This window comes from Melanerpes formicivorus, unplaced genomic scaffold (assembly GCF_026170545.1).
Source record: "Melanerpes formicivorus ecotype bairdi unplaced genomic scaffold, bMelFor1.0.p_v2 SCAF_4, whole genome shotgun sequence".
In the NCBI taxonomy this organism is placed as follows: Eukaryota; Metazoa; Chordata; class Aves; order Piciformes; family Picidae; genus Melanerpes; species Melanerpes formicivorus.
The window spans coordinates 15,913,151-15,921,092 of record NW_027142356.1 but is presented as its reverse complement, the minus strand read 5'-3'; the positions used below and the strand labels follow the sequence as shown (position 1 = coordinate 15,921,092).

General features: G+C 41.3%; 1 long non-coding RNA gene across 1 annotated transcript in view; it reads left to right on the top strand.

Moving 5' to 3' along the window:
* The first annotated feature begins 384 nt into the window (after positions 1 to 384).
* LOC137440672 (uncharacterized) overlaps positions 385 to 7,942 on the top strand; it is an 18,569-nt gene continuing 11,011 nt past the window's right edge. Inside the window, exons 1-2 of the long non-coding RNA XR_010987217.1 lie at positions 385 to 513; positions 4,348 to 4,424. This is a non-coding gene — a long non-coding RNA (uncharacterized lncRNA). The remainder of the gene's footprint in view (positions 514 to 4,347; positions 4,425 to 7,942) is intronic.

Below are 7,942 nucleotides of genomic sequence, written 5' to 3'. Positions count from 1 at the left end.
GGCCGAGCGCATAACCCCTATTTCGCAGAGCTGTGCTCGCGACGGCTCTGTGGGGTACCCGCGGAGCTCCACTTGGGTGGGCGATTTCTTCCCAGTACGTCGGAGTGGGCACGCTGAGCTCGGATTCAGTGCACTCCATCAGAAAAATTAGAACCAAACTACGGGGGTGCTGTGGAAGAAGGAGGATTTACCCGTGTTTAAGCGTGGTGGAGTGACCCGGAGTGAAGGGGACAATGCTTGGCACCGGCGGGTCCCCTGGGACTTTCCAAGAGCGCCTTATATGGCGGGGGGGGGGTGGTGGTGGTGGTGTGGGGGGGAGTTGGCGCGCCTCGTGCACGGCTGAGAGGAGCCGAGCCCCAGCCGTGAGAGAGCGTGTGGGAGTTGCTGCCGTGTTACACGCGAGTGTGTGTCATTCTAGGTGACAGAGTAAACGGCTACCGGCGGAGACGGGATTCCAGAGGAAAGCCTATCCTTCCAGAAGACAAGTAATGGCATCCCTCCTGGCCGCAGCAGGTAATTCTCATTTGGCCACTACGGGATTTCTGTTCTGGTGGTAGTTTGGAGGTTCTTTTGTTTGATTTTGGGGGAAGCAGGCTGTTTGGAGGTTTGGAATTTGTGTTTCTAAAATCTCTTTCCCCTCCTGTCGGCGTTTTTGAGTGGGGCAGACCTGCCGGGGCGGCTTTGGTGGCCCGGGGAGCGCCGCTGCCCTATCATACTGAGAAGTGCGCTTCTCCTCCGAAGCTCCTTGTCTTGGAGAGGCTGGGGCCGGTAAAGCCGAGGGATTGTCTATTTTGCGTTAAAACAGGGAAAAGAAAAATTGCGCGGAGGAGCCACCTGCTGTCCCGCGCCATGCCCAGAGGAGAGCCCGGTGCGGAACCCCGCGGCCGCCCACCGCCCCCAGCCCCGAGCTTTTGTTGTCCATAAACAGAAAACCAGGAGCGGCCAGTAATAAGATCAGGAAAGGAGGCATTAAGCAAAACAACGCTCAGGCACCACACGCGTAAAAGTGTGCTCTCAAAAGACATTTTCTGCCGAGCTGCAGTAAAGGTTTTATTGGTAACTGAGAAGCGACTCGCACCCGCAGGTTTGGCATTAATGACCGCTTTAGTGGGTAGAAATTACACTGGCTGGCTTGTGGACGAGACCCACCAGGGAAAGGGCACTGTGCGGTAATAACAAGTATTTACTAAAGGAGTTACTACCAAATGAATGTCTGGATTTACGCTTCGGTTTGACGGGTAAAGTTTTTAGTAACTATGAAAGCAGGCCAATAACTTTCATAGAGGAAAGAAAAATATTTAAAGTCCGTAACTTGTCTAGTAGCTGAAAATTAACTTCTGACAACAAATGGGCTTTCCCTCCTCGTTGTATCAAAGCAACTAATGTGCTTCAAATTCACCCTGAACGACCTACTATTTTTAAAATAACAGAACCCATCAGGGCAAGTTTTCAGCTTTAGAAGAACATTTTAAACCAAACCGAAACGAAGTGCTGACTGCGTGCAGCCGTGAGATCAGAGCATCCGCACTGGTTTTGTCAGGATTTTCGCGTATGCAGGGGGCACAGAAATTTTATTCTCATCGGCTGATCCTGAAGTTCTTCCTACAAGAATTTCTTTCTGATCTGCTTGTTGTCAAACGAAATAATCGGTGAAAGGAGCTGCCCGCTCTGGCTCTGTGCCTTCAGGTAGCAGAGGCATCACAACTGTAAACATCTTGTTTTCTGAATGTGTCCAGCTCATCCTCGTCCTCCATCAACACCGGACCTTTCAGGGAGTTTAACGTCTGAATTCAGTTCGGTGTTACTCAGTTGTGGAGGGTAATGTCCCCGTCTCAGACATTTTAAAATTAATAGACTGGTTCCACTGCGCTGCTCTGGGCAGAGGAAGAGTGGAGGTTTCGCTGAGAGGCAGCGCTGCCGGCAGCCCTCTTCCCTGTCTTCCCACCACCTCCCTGCCCGTCCCAGTCGCGGGGCTGGGAGTCCCTGGGAGCTGCTGCGAGGGAAGTCGTATGAGGCCTCAAGAAGTGGCAGCTTCCACTGTCTGTACTAAGCTTTCTTCTTTTGTCATTGAAAATCTACCATGTGTATTTTCCCAGGTGGGCCCCTATATATTAGTATCTTTTGAATGTTGGGATTACTCGAAAACGAACAAAACCCAAGTGAAGGTACCTGTGACCAAGCTTTGAATGTTCACCTTTTCTCAGACATGGCTATATGCTCTCAATGTTCTTTGTGCAAAGGAAAACAGTAAAGATTGTGATACAGGTTACAGATTCTTAAAGATATATAAATGGACACATAGAGATTGTGTGAGTTTGTACATATATATGAACCATTATGTCATTTGTTCAGAGAACTTTCCTTGAAAAACAAGGAAACAATTAGCCCTTCATCAGACTAAAATCCATCTCTTATTTTTGAACACTTAAATCTTTTTGTCAGGATTTTCGCTTTATTACAAATAATGAAATATAAGGATTTTGCTTGTTGCAGACAAAACCCAAACGACCCCCTCCTCCCCCCCCCAAAAAAAAACCAACAAAAAAATCAACAAAGAAAAAACCCAACCCGAACAAAAAACCTCAACAACAAACAAATGCCAAAAACATTTTCTTCACATCCGCACCTCCACAGCCATAACAAAACACCAGAATATCCGAGTACTTTGAGAATTTTAAGTTTTTCTTTTGGTTTTATTATTCAATGCTCAGACTCAACAAACGATAATAGATTGGAATACACATTCGAAAACAGTCGCGTTGCGCCACAGGTCTGCCCAGTTGACAGTTGAAGGTTCACACTGCCCTCCCCTCCCTCTTTTTTAATCCTTTCTCCTTTAAAAATAATCACTTTCAAAAATACAGAACAAAGTCTGTCTAGGTTATTCCAGGTAGAATCCCTTCTCGCTTTCCACTTTAAGCGAACACGCAGGGATAAACTGAAATATCATTTAATTATTTTTATTCTAATCGCTTTAATCCGCTTTATACTAGGAGCAAATGATGGTAATGGGATCCACATGGAAAAGACCCCTCGGGAGGGGGAGGTTAGGGCAGGAGGATCCTCCCGGCCCTGTGCCCTGGCAGGTGGAGTTCAGTTCGGCTCGGTGGGGATGGAGGCTTTAAATAAATACAACATTGGAGGAAGGCTCCTTATCTGTGGGCCGCCCTCTCTCTCTCTTTATTTTATTTTTTTTTTTTTGTCAGTTTATTTATTTTATTTTATTGTATTTTATTTTTGCTGTAAGAGACCTGGCTATAGAAGGACTCGGTTGTCACCCTGTGGTGACAGGGGATTCTCCTGAAATTGGAGAGGAACAAACAAGACCCCGGGTTCCCTTCCAGTCTACTCCTCACTCCTCGGAGCCCGAGCAAGGACAATGTGATTAATTTTGTCGGGTCCCCCTCGCAGGCCTCGAGGGCCTCTTCCCTTTGTCGCGACCTGCAGGCGGCGACCTTGCAAATCCCCGTTGTTGCGGGGGCTCCGCGGAAGATCAGAGCAGAGGAGAAAGGGTCGGTGATCGCGGCGTTAGCTATCACCACCCCCAATTGTGGCTGCAGGAACAGAGCCAATGGGGAGATCACCAGGCGCTTGGTTTTCTTTAGGTGTTTCGGGATCTATACAAATACGGGACCCGCCAGTTTCTATAAACATCTTTCTGGACACAGTCAATCAATCATACTGGCAAGCAAGCAGACCAGGAGCCTAGGATATATACAAGGCATAAATATATACATATAAACCCTGTCAACCTTGTAATATTTACACTCTTTTTGTTTGGCGTGTTCCCCCCCCCCCCCCCCCCCCCCTCCCGGCGCCCCGTTCCCCCCCCCCCCGGTAAGCCTTTCTAAGAGAAACTTCATCTAGAAAGATCCTGACAAAGTCAGGAAATCACAGGGAAAACATAAGAGGTATTGCTAGGAAGTTATATTGCGTGCTTTAATACTAACAAGGGAAACGTTAGGAAAGAGAAAGAAAAAGAAGTACATAGGCAAGCTGAAGACTTAAAAAATAATGCTCTTATACTTTTAGTCAGAAACACAGTTTCAAGAATATGTAGCTGAAGAACATGAAACCTGGTAATTTAAAAATATGATGCAATAGGCATATCTGGAAAAGACATGAGTTTACCAGATTTTCTAGTCAGCAATGTATTCTTTCTGTTGCAGTCATTTCTAGTCTTACATTAATTTGAAACACATTTGTATCCAGTGATAGGTCCTTGCAAATGCACTGTATTTTTTTTTTTTTTTTTTTTTTTTTAATTAAGGATCTTTTGCTAATAAGAGTTCTGCATATAATGGAGTTTGTGTCTTGTCTTTCTGACACCAGGTCTTTTGCTTGCAGGAATGTGGACAAGGAATCCATAGCATAAAGAACGCAACACATCTGAATTAATGTAAAGACAGTAGTTGCATGTCAAGGTAAGAGAAAATCCAGTTTCAGGAATTAAAAGTGGCAGATTCTGAGCTGATAAAAATTAGGAGGTTCACTGAAACAGAGCAGTAGCTGGTGCTGCAGAAATGGTGGGTCGTTCTCATGTTGCCATGATCTGAAACTGCGACCTTTTCTTCTGGATAGTGAGCATCAAGGAAAGAAGGACCTGGGATGCATTGTCTTGGTGGGGGAATAATGCTCAGAGAGCAGAAGCTGTGTTTTGGCAGAGTATCAAGGGGAGCCTTCCCCAAGTGGTTAAACTTGCCAAACAACCTTGTAAAATTTGGAACCAGAGTGTTGGTTTTGCTCAGGAAAGACCTTGTGACTGCATTGCCTCTATGGAGCCATCTAACACCCCCTCTTGTGAAAAATTATGTTTAAAACAGATTGGATCACTCACTGCTTAAGGTTTGGTTTCACTTCTATGTAACAGTTCATACTTATCACCATTTAAGCGAGAGATTCATCAGTCAAAGCTTTATATAAAAAATTGATGTGTTATTTCCATAGCAATGTATTATATAATGCTTTCACAAAAAGTAGTCTTGAACTATGGTAGGTAAGACTGACACAATGAGGGGTAAAAGTATTAATTATCAATTTCCAGTTAAAATAGCACATGAAATAAAAACCAATAAAATGTTAGGTGAAGAGTCTGTAAATGCTTGATAACTTTGATTTAAGTGATATTTTTGTAAGCACAATAATATAAATTCCACATTCCAAACTTCTGAGGTGGCAATTGTAAGGTGACTCTCTTCTGCTCTCAGATATTGGTGGATCAGTTTGGGCTCACATAAAGTTCACAGGCTTTATTCACAAAAATTCTTAGCAACCACAGCAATAGTATTTTAATGTTACAGAAAAGATTTGAAAGCTCACACTTCTTTATTTTTTTTACCCCTCAACGACTCACATTTGTCTTTTTTTTTTTTTTTTTTCTCCTCTCCCTTTTTCCTCCTCAAGAGAAATGATTGTCAAGAATGATATAAACAAGCTTTTTTGGAAATAAACAGTACACATACCTGACAGCATAAAAAACCCCACCCGTTCACTCATCCTGGCTTTCATCAGGCCCTCAGCATATTGAAATCTGACAAATTTCTTTCTGGAAGATCTTACTTCTAAAGACAGTGCTACTGTCTCACCAAAGACTGTTTGTGAGACGTGCCAGCCAGAGCATCCAGATTAGTATTCGTTAACCTATGAACACAAAATGATGTACCCTGAGAATGGGCTACAAAGAGGTGGAAAGCAAAAGGGCATTTTAAATGACACCTTGAAAAATTAGATTATCGTTTACCAAAACTGAGATTCTTTTTCTTTTAGATCAATATTCTGCTCTGCCTGTAAAACTGGGACTCAGCTATTTGTTTTACAGGTTTGCTATGCATCACTGGGCATTGAGTTTTACTATTTTCTCTGAGGTTAAATACTTTTTGACTAAAGTATTACTTGTATTAAGTAAAATATTACTTGCACTACTTACAGTAGGAATAAAGCCTCCAGAGATTCCATCTGCTTTTGCTTCTCTTTATCGATAATAGGTTATCTGAAAAGATTTGAGAATACTGCTGTGTTGCAATTGATAACAGTGGTATTTATTGGCTTAAACAGTATGCTGAGATCACAGTCTTGTCAGAAGGTAAGGCATTAAAGACACTGCTAAGTTTTTGCTTCTTCCAAACCATAGTGATATCTTGACTGTACTCCTATGAGGCACTTTTGACAGTGATGGGGAGCAGAATTTTACTAGGGTGTACCTTGTTAGTTGTGTTGTGAGGATGATGCAGATAGACATCTCCAGGTGTTATGTCGTACTCCATGTAAAATTCTGTTCAGGTATGTATCGTGAATAACTTCTAAACCAGATTAAAGATCATTAATCAGCATTCCTGGAATTAATTTGATGGCATAAAGCCATATTTTAAAAAATAATTACGAGCTTGAAGTTGTTGGCATAAAGCTGTATAATTTGCAACATAGGCTTCCTTTTCTGTTTCTTTTGTACAACAGAACAACTGTCTACTTAAAAAATTACCAACACTCACTGAGATTATGTATTACCTTCTAATTTATTTTATTTCTGTTATTTAAAAAGAACAAGATTACACACAGTCCATTTACTGATTTGAGGGGAAGAAAAGAGTCAGCTGCAAAGGAAGACCCTGTTTAGCCTCAGTGCGGACTGTTGTGGAGGAGAGCAGACTGTGTGGATAGGGAACAAAGGCTGTTATGTTACCTCAGGAAAGAGGGAGGATGAGAAATGAGTATGGCTAGGACCAGGTATCCTCTTACAGAAACCACTAATCTCACCTCTTTAAAACATACGCCTTATCTGCATTTAAACTAACATAATTTTAGTGTTAATGAAGTTATTAGAGAGAAGTCTGATTGAAGAAAATTTCTTCCTTTGGATTTCCTTCACTTATACTAATTTGCATCTTTAGTCCCAGAACATAAATCTTGACTTATGTTTAACAATTTAACTTAGTGTTACTCATTTAAAAGAATTCTCAGAATCTTTATGATTTTAAATACATTTTACATTATCTAGGAAGTGAGAACAATATCTGTTTACCATTTAAATCTTCAAATTAGACCTTTAAGCACATAATATGTAGTACAATGTACATTGTGAACACTTGATAACACAAAAGGAAAATAATAATAAATATTCGTATATTTAATTTTTAAAAGTTGAAAAAAAAAGAAAACATTCACATATTTTTTTAATCACATTTTTACTGTGATGAATGTTCATCTGCTGTAAATTTTGGCACTATGATAAAAAAAAAAAACAACAAAATTAGCTTTTTTTAGTACAAGTCAGATCAGAAATGGTACTGTCAGACTTTATAGGAGAGACAGTTAAAAATACATTTATTGATAAAATCATAAGTGCAATATTAGAAATAAAAAGTTACATTTAATGTTAAAAAGTGCATTAAGTAACAGACTGAGAGATGCCTGTGATTTCCTTGCTTGTTTTGTCAGCAGGAGGCAAGTAAGCTTAAGAAGTTCTACAGTTATAAGAATATATTCTCAGTTCAATTGCCTTGCATGTAATTATGACAGCAGCAGGTTTGGAAAGAAATACCTTGAGCGTCATGCCCCATAAGGAGTATTTTCTGGCTAGTGTAGCAGAGCAGTATGAAGTCTTCACAGTCTACATCTCCTTGAAGGTTCACTGGATTTTTTGTCTACAGAGTTGGTGTAGAGAAGTGATGTATGAAGGGGTCCAAAAGAATGAATGAAAGGTTGATAGGGGGTTATGTGACTGCAGAAAGACTTGTGCAGCACAGTCACACATGCTTTATTGGAAGGGGAAGGCAGTTTGTGTATTTTGAGTGTAAGGAGAACAGGATTCTCAAGCTGTATCCCAACAGCATAAATTTTCACGGGGAAGTGAAAAAGATGTCTACCTTAAATTTCAAAAGTATTGCTCATTTTTCTGTGTTATGGTTACATATGAAAAGTATTGTGAATTTGTTAGGTTTTGGCT